This window comes from Phodopus roborovskii, unplaced genomic scaffold (assembly GCF_943737965.1).
Source record: "Phodopus roborovskii unplaced genomic scaffold, PHOROB, whole genome shotgun sequence".
Taxonomy (NCBI): Eukaryota; Metazoa; Chordata; class Mammalia; order Rodentia; family Cricetidae; genus Phodopus; species Phodopus roborovskii.
The window spans coordinates 3,372,601-3,386,034 of record NW_026125444.1 but is presented as its reverse complement, the minus strand read 5'-3'; the positions used below and the strand labels follow the sequence as shown (position 1 = coordinate 3,386,034).

The 13,434-nt window shown below is 36.3% G+C and overlaps 1 pseudogene; it reads left to right on the top strand.

Annotated features, from left to right (window-relative positions):
* The first annotated feature begins 440 nt into the window (after positions 1 to 440).
* LOC127215441 (RAF proto-oncogene serine/threonine-protein kinase-like) lies at positions 441 to 1,365 on the top strand (annotated as a pseudogene).
* Positions 1,366 to 13,434: the final 12,069 nt, after the last annotated feature.

Here is a 13,434-nt window from a genome sequence, read left to right as displayed (position 1 = left end):
TGTGACATACTGATTTCATTTATTTTCAAAAGTGTGCCTACTAGTCATGTTTGTGGCTTACTTGGCGGTTTTGTTCTTAAGTTCTAAAGGAAAAGTACTATTATCCATAGTGTCTGCAGTAATTTAGTTTGTGAGACATTTCTGGTTGTCTACATTTCATTGGTTCATTTTGGTTTTGGTGTTTTTGATGATGGTCATTTGAACTGGAGCAGTTTAACTTCCTGTGGATTTGATTTTCATTTCTTGGATGATTATATATGCTGGGCATTTCTTTTTCACACCGTTACTGTAGTATCAATGTCTTTCAATGTTAGCATTTCACCTATGTTGGGTTCTTTTTCCACTATTGGTATATTGCACTGAGTTTCTCAAATATTGTGGGTTTTAGCCCCTTGCCGGAAGTATTACATATACTTTCTCCCATTAGTAGTCTTTCCACTATGTGGCATGGAGATGTTGCAGTAAAGATCCTAAAAGTGGTTGATCCAGAGCAGCTTCAGGCCTTCAGGAACTAGGTGGCTGTCTTGTGTAAAACTAGGCATGTTAATATCCTGCTGTTCGGGGGATACATAACAAAGGACAACCTGGCGATTGTGACCCAGTGGTGTGAAGGCAGCAGTCTCTGTAAACACCTACACGTCCAGGAGACCAAGTTCCAAATATTAACATTGCCTGGCAGACAGCTCAGGGAATGGACTATTTGCATGCAAAGAATATCATCCACAGAGACATGAAATCCAACAATATATTTCTCCATGAAGGCCTCACAGTGATAATTGTAGATTTTGGTTTGGCAACAGTGAAGTCACGCTGGAGTGGTTGGTTCTCAATAGGTTGAACAGCCCACCGATTCCATGCTGTGGATGGCCCCAGAAGTAATCCGAATGCAGGATAACCACCCCTTTAGCTTCCAGTCTGATGTCTACACCTATGGCATTGTGCTGTATAAGCTGATGAGTGGGGAGCTTCCCTACTCGCACATCAACAACCGAGATCAGATCATCTTCATGGCTCTACAAGAACTGGCCCAAGGCAATGAAGAGATTGGTGGCTGACTGTGTGAAGAAAGTAAAGGAAGAGAGGCTGCTGTTTCCCCAGATCCTGTCTTCCATCGAGCTGCTTCAGCACTCTCTGCCAAAAATCAACAGGAGCGCCTCTGAGCCCTCTTTACATCGGGCGTCCCACACTGAGGACATCAACGCTTGCACACTGACCACATCCCCAAGGCTACCGGTCAGTTTTCTAGCTGATGATGGAGCTGTTCGTAGGCCACCAGGGGAGGAAAGAGATTCAGCAGGCACCACTGTTTCCTTGGGGGCAGAATGCACGTTTTCAGAGAAGCTGCTGCTACTCACAGGGCCTTAACTTCATGTTGCCTTCTTTTCTACCCCTCCTGACTGCCCTGGAAAATGAAAAGGAAGCTGTTTGTCTACCATGCTAGCCTGCTCTTCTCCAGAGGCATACAAGTCAGCTGAGTACTTTTAGGGCAAGAAAGGGCCTTGGAGAGAAGTCAGAGTGGCTGGCACTCTGGCTGCTGCAGGGGTTTGCAGCCAGGAACTTGGCTCTGAGCCTATCTGCTGCAGGCACAGACTGACTGGTACAGTGCCAGTTTTGCACACGAGTCCTGGCCACCTGAGGAAGCCTGCTTTGGTACTACAGAACCTGACTTTGTGGACAAACCCTCCTCTTACTGTATCTAAGGTGTACTGTGTGGATGGCTTTCCAAGTGCGATGCTCCCACACACTAAATCTGTTTTCCAGGAGCTTCCCTATGGGGTGAGCTGCAGCCTAGCCTATCTCTAGCCACATCCTTGTCTATAAGAAAGCCAGGAATACAGGTTTTCTTAATGATTTTGGGTTTTAATTTTGTTTTTATTGCGCCTGACAAGATAGTTATCTGATGGTTCCTCAATTATGTTATTTTAATAAAATATATTAAATTAAAAAATAAATAAAAAGAAACATCCTTTTACTTTATTTTAATCTTATTTTTCTATGCTTGCTGTTGTGAAAAAAATCCTTATTCCTTGAAACACAAAATAAGTCGTATTTTTGCATTGTTCAGTGACCTCTTTGTTTTTATCTATATGTAAAAATGGTCTATGAGGATAGAAAGTTATATTTTTCAATATAGGCCAAATTCAAGAATGTTATTTGAAATGTAGATAGAAGCAGAAGACATGCAAGAACTTACTTTTTAAAACATATAATACATATACCAGAAGTCTCCCCCACATATTAAGGCAGATCTGAATATTCTTAACTGTAAGAAAATTTCCTGTTAGAAAACACACTTGCAAGAGCTTTTCAAGAGTATGTTGTAGCACCATCTAGCAAATGCCTAGTGTATTTACATCACAAACAGTTCTGTTTTTGGAGGTGAACATGTTTTGTAGAATTTATTCAGTCATATAAAATTACATTTTATAAAGCAGAGAAAAATGTCTTAAAGGTAACTAATAAGATATAATTCTATATTGATACTATTAAATTCAGCTTGTTTTTATATCCCTATGCATTATCAGAAAATTTGCATGCTTTTCTCTTTTAATAAATCTCCTTGAGTAGCATTTTTAATATTGTGTACTAGAATTGTATATTCCCAGTTGTTTATTTATATGTTTATGGGGAAAATTTACACATAACCAGGGCTCTTATATCTAGTCAATGTGATAAAATAGGAGATAATAAACAACTTATAAGTGAAAAAAATAATTTTTTTTGAGATAAAAGTTTGCTCTGTGACTCAAGCTGACCCCAAATTTGTGTGCTTTCTGCTCTCCCTCTTGAGCGATAGGTTTACAGGCACACGGCACCATGCTTGGCAACTTCTTATTCTAAAGCACTATTTCTGATGGCAGGAAAGACAGCTTATTAATGGAAGAGAAAAGAGCATGTATGTAGAGAAACACGAGTTTGGAGATAAATCAACTTACTATATTTATACCTCTAGGCAAATTATATAATGCTCCAGAATCTTAGCTTCCTGGACATTAACTTGTCAGCAACCGCAATAGCAGCAACAGGGTCATTAAGAAAGAGTTCTTAGTTCAGAATATATTTCAATAAATAATTTTTCAAAATCTAGTTGTCAGGTAAGCATTTTAAGAATATAAACTAAAAATAATACTTTTAAAATACACAGTTGGTGGAGATTGACTTGGTTCATTTTGTCTGATTTCTGAGAGAAAAAAATGATCATATTTTGCATTCCAGTATTCTAGAATAATCAATGACAAAGCAGTCATTTCTGTCACTTCAGAAAATTAGATTCTATTCAGAAAAAGTAAATACCTTATTAACTGAATTTTTAAAAATTTCAGCTTTTCTAAGTCGACAATGATATCTAGATCAAACCATATTAAAAAAAAAAAAAAAACCTGAATTCTATCAGTACCTAGTGAAAATACCCAGATCAATATGATGAGCTTGAGTTACCTTGTTTTTAGAAATGTAACCAACTTTATTCAGTTGAAAGATTTCCCTACAAAGCAAATGTGCAAACACACAAACTTTTACTTATTTATTTATTTTTGATACAGAAGTAGGTTTGACTGTCTGGATTGCTAGCTGATCTGAGGCTTAGGATGTGGCTGGGTCACAAGCATCAGAGTCTCTGCCTGTCAGCTATTAGATTTCTCCAGTGTAGCATCAAGTTACTCTGGGCAGGGAATGGTCTTTTGGATGTTGACAGCTCTGCCACTGCCAGGACTCTTATAATAGCTAAAGGATTCAAATAGTAACCTTTTCATTTATCATTGAAAATAACTGCCTGAAACCCAAGGCTTGGGCAACACCAAAAGGGGTTTACACTTGCACCCACAGTTTAGTTCTGGTTTTATTTAAATTTATTAAACATAGTATCTAAATAATAATTAAAAGATAGCTGGCTGCACCAAGCACATTGTTTACAAACATGAACAGCCCTGAAAGATCCTAAGATTAAAACCCCAAGTCAACGGTTTTTGCCACCTGAATTAACTTCTAAGCAACAGCATTCTGATGACATAGGGATGGAAGGGGAACCTTTTATGACTGAGCCACATAAAAGTGACAGGAAGAAATTAGCAGTAAAGACTTTTCAGAAAAAGGTGGCCTCTTGGGTATAACTAAATGACCCCTGAGAAACAGACAATGTACTTCAATACTTGAGCACCATGCTTTGTTGGGTTATTTCAGACATTACAAGTAATGTGTTGTTCAGTTGTACCCATGTACACCATTAAATGCATCACAGTGTGGCATGGATTCAGCAAGTTTTAGTCATAACATGCCAGCTGGAGAATATCAAGGGGAGGGGGGGGAGTCCGGTTTCAATTTCTGCTTAATGTTCTGGTGAAAATAATCTGAGTCACATCTGTGGAGATATTTACCTCCCGAGTGGTGCACTCCTGTTCAGCAGATAGGTACTAAAATAGAATTGCCAGGAATATGCTAATTTCGTATTCTCTCTTTCTGATTCGGTTTTCACATTCCTCTCTTACTCTTCATTGATGCATATAAATTTCAGTGTGTTTCTTTTACTTATAGTTAATTAACCTTAACCTGACATTTATGAGGTTTACTGGAGCAACAAAATGTCTTTGTAGGCAAGAACTGGACAAACACCATGAATGGGTTTTGCAATAGTTAACCTGAACATTTTGTGCCTGTGACAGCCTTATGGCAGTCGTTCATAATAATTGCTGTGGCATCTTGAAATGGTGGTGTATTTTTCATGTTTTCCATTAAAATAATTTTCATTTGCTTTGTTTTCCTAATCATTAAAATCTACCCAGAGGATTCCGTCTTCTCTATTGAGCATGCCTACCCTACTAAGAACTGCTCCATATTTAACTCACGGTTAGATCACCCCATGGCTTGAGAATTCTTTTAATCTCTTTTCCATTTATAACTGTACTGCTTGACCTTTTTCAGCAAGGTGTCTTGTATATAAAATGTCAGTGAGCGGATTACAGACATGGGACAAAGATATAGTTTAATTAAAAAAGGTCCTGTGAGAGTGAAAAAGGTTACTGGCCTAGATCACAAATATTTAATGCCAGATGACTATTTATGAGGCTAAAAGGAAAAAAATAAAAGAAAGAGAGATTTACTGACCATTGGTAATTGACCAACCATTAAATTTTCAATAGTAAAATTACACTTTTGATTAAAGCTATGCTTAGTTAGTACTTACGACAATTAAAATAGTTAACCTATAAATTTTATAAAGTAAAAATTAATTCAAGGTCTGTACAAGTGAGACTATATAACAGGATCTATGGACTTGGCTATTTTAATGTCAAAGTCTGAATATTTAAAAATATCTACTTATTGCTCAGAAGCCACTCACATTCAGCCACGTACAGACTAACTATATCACATATATCTGTGCAACAAGTGTTTACCCACAAATTTATCTATCCACTCAATGTCACATGGATATTGCCACAAATAAGTAAAAGCATTCAACAACCAATTTAATTACTGACCTAGCAATGATACCAATTAATTAAGAAGGGGTATCCAAATAGAGTGAGTATTATGGAAAACTAGGTCAGTCCAAATTATGGGGTCAACACAACCCCTTTGTGACCATTGTAGTGCAAGCACATGGATATTAAGGAATCAAATAAAAGGAGTTACAATTTCACTTGAACTCTAAAATTAGGAATCCCATAAAACTGCCTAATAAAATAGTAACAATCTACTTTAAAGAAACCCTTCTTGCACTAATGCTTTAAAACTCAAAAGCTTCCTAGAATCTAACAACACATCCAGGCACTTCAACAACCCTGGGTTGCACTCTACCACATTGAGAACATTGAGAAATGGCCTCGAGTTTGTACCTGCATTCTGCTTTCTGATTATTTCCATATTATTTTCTCTGATTCAGCATTTTCACATGTAGAGGATGTTTTTGCTGATGGACTTAGAGTAGAAATATTTGGTTGTTGTACATGATTCCAAATTTAAAATTCAAGAACTTAGAAGTATGATAAAAATTCATGTGTTTATATTGATGAATTCTAGTCATTCAGAAGTCTTAGTCATGATAGCTCCCACAGTCCTAGTCATAAGATGAAAAAATACCTTCAATAAATCTGTTCCATTCTGTAACTAAATGATTACTTCCACAAGAAAGTCACTTGGGAGAAACAAGGTAAAAGAATGATCTACTTTTACATTCATTTTGTAACAGAATAGGCATTTAATTTCATGTATGAGTATTGTGTGATTGATACTATGCTAATAGAAAATTAGTGTTTTATATTTATATATGTGTGTATGTGTGTTTGTGTATACTTATACCTATATATATTTATAGAAGGGGAGAGAATGATATATATTTGTAAACATTTTTAGTTATATATAATATATGTATAGTTTTGAACAGAAAAAACTAATATCAAACAAAAACACTCCAAGAAATCTTAGTGAAAATGTACCTTATGTAGATAATGTTCATACTACTGAGTTTACTTGTTGATTTAAGCAAATGTCTGACAGGAAGCAACTAAGAGAGTATAGTCCACCATACAGGGAAAACATGGCTACAGGTACATGAGGTTTTGTATCCATGATCAGAGAGCAAAAAGACATGGATACTGGTACTCAGTTTGTTTTTCTACTTATTTAGTCCAGGACTCCAACACATGGGAAATGTTGGTCGTATTTCGTTTAGAGCTTCAAAACTCAATCAACTCATTACAGAAAGTTCCTTGCAGACATGAATAGATATTTGTCTCCTGGGTTCTCAACTCCACAATCAATATTTTTATCTGTCATAGTGGGTGATTATGATGAGTAGTAAAGAACCATCATGGGGAAAACTAGAAAGGTCAGCATCCAAGATATTTGGCTAAACCATCTAACGTCATGAGTAAGTATTTTTAATTCCCAAGAATTTCTATGGGGTGGGTGCTGAAGATCACAAGGTGGGAAGACCACACTGGTATTCCCAGTTCTTTATAGGCTAGGTTCATAAATGCAAGGTGGGCATAAGCAGTAGAGTGAGGCATTGTCACAGCAGGCAAAACAAAACAAAGAAACAGTCATCTGCTCGGGAGTAATGGGAAAATTTTTTAAGAGCATCAAAAGACTTGAATAGGCAAAATGGACTTTTATACCCAGCTAAATAATTATTAAAGGAAGCATGAATGGCATTATTTTTCCGTCTGACATCTGTGAACTTTTTTCTCAAAGACATATTAAACAATACAATTAAATAATCAAAAGAATACTCTGTAACAGAATTAGGATACAGGAAACAGTTGTCACTACAGAAAATTTGTAATAATGTAAAAAATAAACAGAATGTAAAAATTATATATCATATGTCTAAAATATTACTATCTATAATAAAAAGGAGAGGAATTTATAAAAAGTATTCTTATAACTAAGATGACAAACATTATTTAATATTTGACTCTTATGGCAACAATAGGCATTAAAAATGAATGCTAAAACCAATAAAAGTTATTCCTAAAACAAAAGATAATGAAAGTTAGAAGTCTTGAGTAGACAATTAATCAAAACAACAATGAAAAATAGTACACAAATGAATGTGCTAGAAATAAGACCAATATATACTAATAATTATCAGAATATAATTGAACTAATAAATACAGGTACAAATTAGAGGGATTTGGTTTTAGTCTAGCTTTGCTCCAGGAGAGTGTTTATACATTATAACTGTGAGGCTGAAAACAGTGGAATGGAAAATTTACTGGGACATACTAACGTTCTGAAAGCTTATGCCTCAGTGTTAATTCATAAGAAACCAACTTTAAGGTGAAAGGTAACTATGCCCCTCAGTCATCTTAAATAATCAAGGCACACTAAGAAGAAGAGAACTAGTAACTGAATTTTAACAGCCAACTTTGGGACATTACAAGTAAATGTCCAGAAGCAATCTCAGGAAATCTTACGGACTGCCATTGTGTTCCTAACCAATCTTACATTACTGTGGACAGGAGTTATTCTAGAAGAACATGATGTGTTTTGGTATCTTCCAGTAGTCTTAAAACTTTTCTTTATTGTCTTCTAGGAGATGGTATTTACTATTTAATTTGGAAAATAAACCATACAGTATATGATTAAAGCATAAAGAAAAAAGAACAAGTTGAGGTATCTCTTTTCAATTTTCTTGTGTTTTCCTTTTGCTTTGATAGAGGAAAACATAGCCCATATGTCTGAGATAAATTGTTTATCCACTTTGCTAGTGTGCTTAGCATTTCTGACTGCAATTCAGGTGACAAACAGTCACATGGAATGGTGTTCGTTTCCCAAAAACAGATTAAACAAATTCATCACACAAAAAGTCTATCAGAAACAAGGAAGGGTTGTGTTAAATGATCAAAACACACTGTAGGAAAGAATTAAAGAACTAGTAAGAATACATATTTTAAAAAGTAAAATGATTTGCCAAAACAAATATCCCACCCCCCTCTCACACACACACACACACATACACAACCCCTTCTGTGGGTGTGGGTGTGTGTATTTTATTTCACTAGTTTTTGTCCTTTGGTATTTTTTTATTTGCATCTTTATAACAGAGAGAAAAAGAACATGAAATTGTGTGGTGAGACAGACAGGAGGATCTGAGAGGAGTTGGGGGATAGCAAAGAATATCATCAAATCATAATCTGTAATTTTAAAAATTAAAAGTCAGGTAGCTAAATACACACTAAAGATGACTATAAAGAAAGAAAGATAGATAGATAGATAGATAGATAGATAGATAGATAGATAGATGGACGGCATAGAGCTGATAGACAGATAATATACCATTCAGTGGAAAGAAAACATGCATTTTTTCTTCATTATTCTCTTCAAGTGAAAACCAATTATAAAATGGTAATAAGGTAGTCTAATTAAGTTGATATTGCATTGAAGAATGCAGGCCTTGAACTATCTTTATAATTAAAGATAAGCCATGCAACAACTTGGGTCTTCTACGTCTTATAAAACAAAGAACTGAGTTAAAAATTTCCACTGCTGTAGTTCCATAATTCTATTTGAGGAAATGCATAAAACTAATTAAACTTCTATGGGGATCTGAGGTCATGTGAAAATTCACAGAGCAAAACATTCAGTTTGGAGGCATGGGTTAGCATACAATGACAGGCTGAGACTTTTAAACGTTGATGACATAATCACATGTAAATCTGATTAGTAGTAATTAAGAAGGTTTAACCTAGCAGTTTTGTGATCTTTAACAGAACAAAGCAAGGCTCAGCAAAAAGACCATGAGTAAAATACTCAGTTACATATATTAAAGCTAAGAATATTAATTATGCAAATATTCATACCAATTACTGATGTGCTGTAGTAAAAACTAGTTTGTGAATATCTTTACCTTTAGGTCCTAGAAACAAAACCATTGTGATTTCTGTGGTCCAGTTCCATCTCAAGCAGAGTACCAGTTCCAGTAGTAAGAGGTATCAAAGGTTTTCTTGGAGTCATAGCTCAGGACATGAATGTCTGCCCCTTGGATGACTCAATGACAGAATGCTGATAATAACTACAGGTTAGAGAGGCAAAGGCAATACATGACAATGGTTAGCTATTTGAAAGTTCAGATAGGATTGGTGGACAAAACTGGAATACATTTAAAAGGCTGCCAAAATAAAATGAGGCCATTGAGTCAAATTGAATTTCTGATAAATAATTCCCAATACTGTAGTTTCATGGGTCATATTTGTAGTTAAATAATACTTTTTACCTACCTGAAATTCAAATTTGACTGGCTAACCTATATTTTCACATGTTAACCCCATCATGTGAAAAAGAAATGTCCGTTCACTAGGCAGAAGACACAATGACCATATTTCCGAAGTGAGCTAATAGCTACAATATTGAAGAATTATAAGCACCCTAGTATTAAATTCACATACAATTATTTTATTTTGATGATAGTCAACAGATCTCATTAAATTAGAAATCAATGGTATGTCACCCATTTTGAGTATCACTAACTTCATAACAAAAACCTCAGCTGGTCAGATTCTGGCCATCTATTCCAGATGGACACCTCTGTGCTTTTGGGCCCTCTGTGTTTTCATGAGCACAGTTTGGGGGAGAGCCATTTAGGGTCTCTGGTCTCTCTCTTGCCCCTATGCAGCTGTTAACTCTGACATCTGTAGAATGTGGAAACCCATAACTTCCCTTTTTTTTTTTTTTAGAAGTAACTTGAAAGACCTCTAGTTGTGGCTTGTGTAAATTGAATGGTGAAGAAGTTATGTGATCCTATGAGTACCAATGTTCCAGTAAAAACAGGCAGTGGAGGCAGTCGGAGTTTGAAGGTGGTTTAGTTACCCATTAAAGGTAAATTCAATGGGTGGCTGGTACCTAAAATGAGATTTTGATGGGAGATGTCATTCTGTATATGTTTCTCATACTGGTTAATGAATAAAGCACTGTTGGCCAATAGGAAAGGAAGATAGGAGGGACTAGGAGACAAGGAGGAAATAGGAAGTAGTAAAGGAGTCAGGATGGAGAATCTGGAGAGAATAGAACCGCCAGCCGCCTCTCGCTGGTAAGACCACGTGGAAATACATAGAAATGGGTTAATAATTAAGACAGAGCTAGCCGATAAGAAACTAGCACCTGGCCAATAGCATTATATCAAATACAGAGTCTCTGTGTATTATTTGGGACTGGCGCAGCGGCGGGACAAGACCAGGCGGCAGGCAGAAAAATAAAACTCCCTACAAGATTTATATTGATGAATATGAGCACTGTAATTAATAGAAGTGAGGAGTGTTGGGATATTAGAGCAACAAAATAGAAATTCAGCTGTGGGAGACTAATGGCAAATTGATGTTGACAACAGCAATTTGTTTCTCCTGAGGATTCTTTAGCTAATATCGAGTGAGAAATTACAAAGACAGGGACACACGAATTAGGAAATAATGAACAAATGGCTGGTACTGAGCTGCCATTTGCATCCATGCTCACCCTCAATGTAGGGATACAGGTGTCTAGATACCTCTCTTAGAGAAGCGTTCTTCTAATGAGCCAAGGCAAAGAAGATTCTAAATTAAGTTTAAAAAACACGTGGCATGTTGCATTTTTAATTTAGGGGATGATTAAATTGTCCACTACCATATTAATGCTTTGAGAATTGCTGAAGTTTTGTAAAAAAATGGATTTGGCTTCGTTCATCCTAGTATCTATCAGAATTCTTTGATGCCTTGACTATTTCTAGGTGTTACACCCAGTTACCTCAGAGAACAAATGATCTGTGTAGAAGCTGGGGATTTCTGTGTGGATTACTATAAAGATGGAAGTTCTGCACTTGTAAAGAAGACTACCAACAATTATTTCAGAGGACAATACACATCACTGTGAAACAAACAAACAAAAAAACAGGTGAGTTTTCTTCATCCAGTTTTTAAAGGTGCAAATTGAAGATCAAAGGTCAGATAATTTCCTTAATGCAGCCCCAATATTCTTAAATGGTCACTTTTCTAAAAAAGAAATCTCTTTAATTTTTAAAAGATTTACATATTTTATGTGCATGAGTGTTCTGCTTGTACTCACTGTGCTCCCTCACATGTACTTTAAATATGTAAAAGCATAAACTACAATAAGTATATTATACAGAAACTACTTAGATACCTTTGACAGGTCTGTGAACAACTGAGATAAAATCTGTGCCCTGGTGAGCTTGTATTATTATTTGGTGCTGAGATACTGTGATGTGTTAAATAAAATAATTTCATTGTGCAGTGCATTTTCTAATTGAGTAGAGGCTTTTAAGGAATAGGAGCTATGCTAAAAGTACAATAGAATGAAAAGGCCACAGTTAGCAGAGCAAATAAAGGCACTTTATTGTTTATCACAGGAAAGTAAAGCTGACTTCCAAGAAAATGATATTTGGATAAAGACTGAAGTAGGTAAGTATTTTATTTTGAATTTTTTATTGTTGTGAAGATACACCATGACCACAGCAACTCTTAAATAAAAGTATTTAATTGATGGGGCAACTTATAGTTTCAGAGGTTCATCATGGTGGGGAGTATGGTGACATGCAGGCAGATGTGGTGCTGCAGGTGAGAGTCTTATATCTTGATCAGAGACAACAGGAAATCAACTGACACACTGGGTGATATTCCAAGCATAGGGAACCTCAAATCCCAAGCCCATAATACCACACTTCCTCCATCGAGACCCTTTAGGAGCTATTCTCTTTCAAACCACCATGGAAAGCCTATGAACTTATGAATACTGTGGGTAGAGATTCCCTGGGTGGAGGGTGTGGAACCCTAAGGAATATCTTTCCTTTTCCTTTTTTTTTTTATTTTTTTACTATTGGTTTTGTCTTTGTTTGTTTGTTTGTTTTTCAAGAAAAGTTTTCTCTTTGTAATTGCCCTTATTGTCCTGGAACTTGCTTTGTAGCCCAGGATGACCTCCAACTCACAGAGATCCACCTAACTCCACTTCCCAAGTGCTGAGATCAAAAGTGTGCATCACCACTGCCTGGCAGGGGTATCATTCTTAAGAGTGAGATCATGTAGTAAATCATAGTGGATGAAGGAAAGTGGAGACAGATATGAGCCTAAAGGAAACCAGAACATGTTGTAAGGTGTTTGTAGCCTTGGGTGATTAAAAATTGCACTTGTCAGAATGGCTAAGATCAAAAATACTAATGAAGGCTTATTTTTGGTAGGATATGAAGTAAGGGGACCACTCCTCCATTGCTGGTGGGAGTGCAAACTTGCATAATCACTTTGGAAATAAGTATGGTGGTTTCTCAGAAAATTAGGAATCAATCTACCTCAAGACCCAGAAATACCCTGTTCGGCATATACCCAAAGTTTTGTAAACTCATATCACAAGGGTATCTGTTAAACTGTGTTTATAACAGCATTATTTGTAAAAGCCAGAACCTAGCAGCAACCTATATGCCCCTCAACCAAAGAATGTATAAAGAAAATATGGTACATATACACAATGCAGTACTATTCATCAGTAAAAAACAATAACAACTTGAAATTTGTAGAGAAAACCATCCTGAGTGGAGTAATGAAGGCACAGAAACACAAACACTGTATGTATTCACTCATAAGTGGATATTAGACATAGAGCAAAGGATAACCAGTCTACAGTCCACAACCCCAGAGAAACCAGGAAACAAGGAGGACTCTAAGAGAGAAACACATGGACTCTCCCAAAGGGGAAATAGACAAGATCTCCTGAGTAAATTGGGAGCCTGGGAAAGGAGGAGGAGAGTGGGGAGGCATGAAGGGGGGTGGGAAGAACATGGGAGATTGGGAAATTTAAGTTGGGGGGAGGACAGAAAGGGAGAGCAAGGAATGAGATACCTTGATGGAAGGAGCAATTATGCGGTTAGTGAGAAACCTGGCACTAGAGAAATTCTCAGGAATCCACACAGATGAAACCAACTAAGAATCTAAGCAATAGCAGAGAGGGGACCTTAAG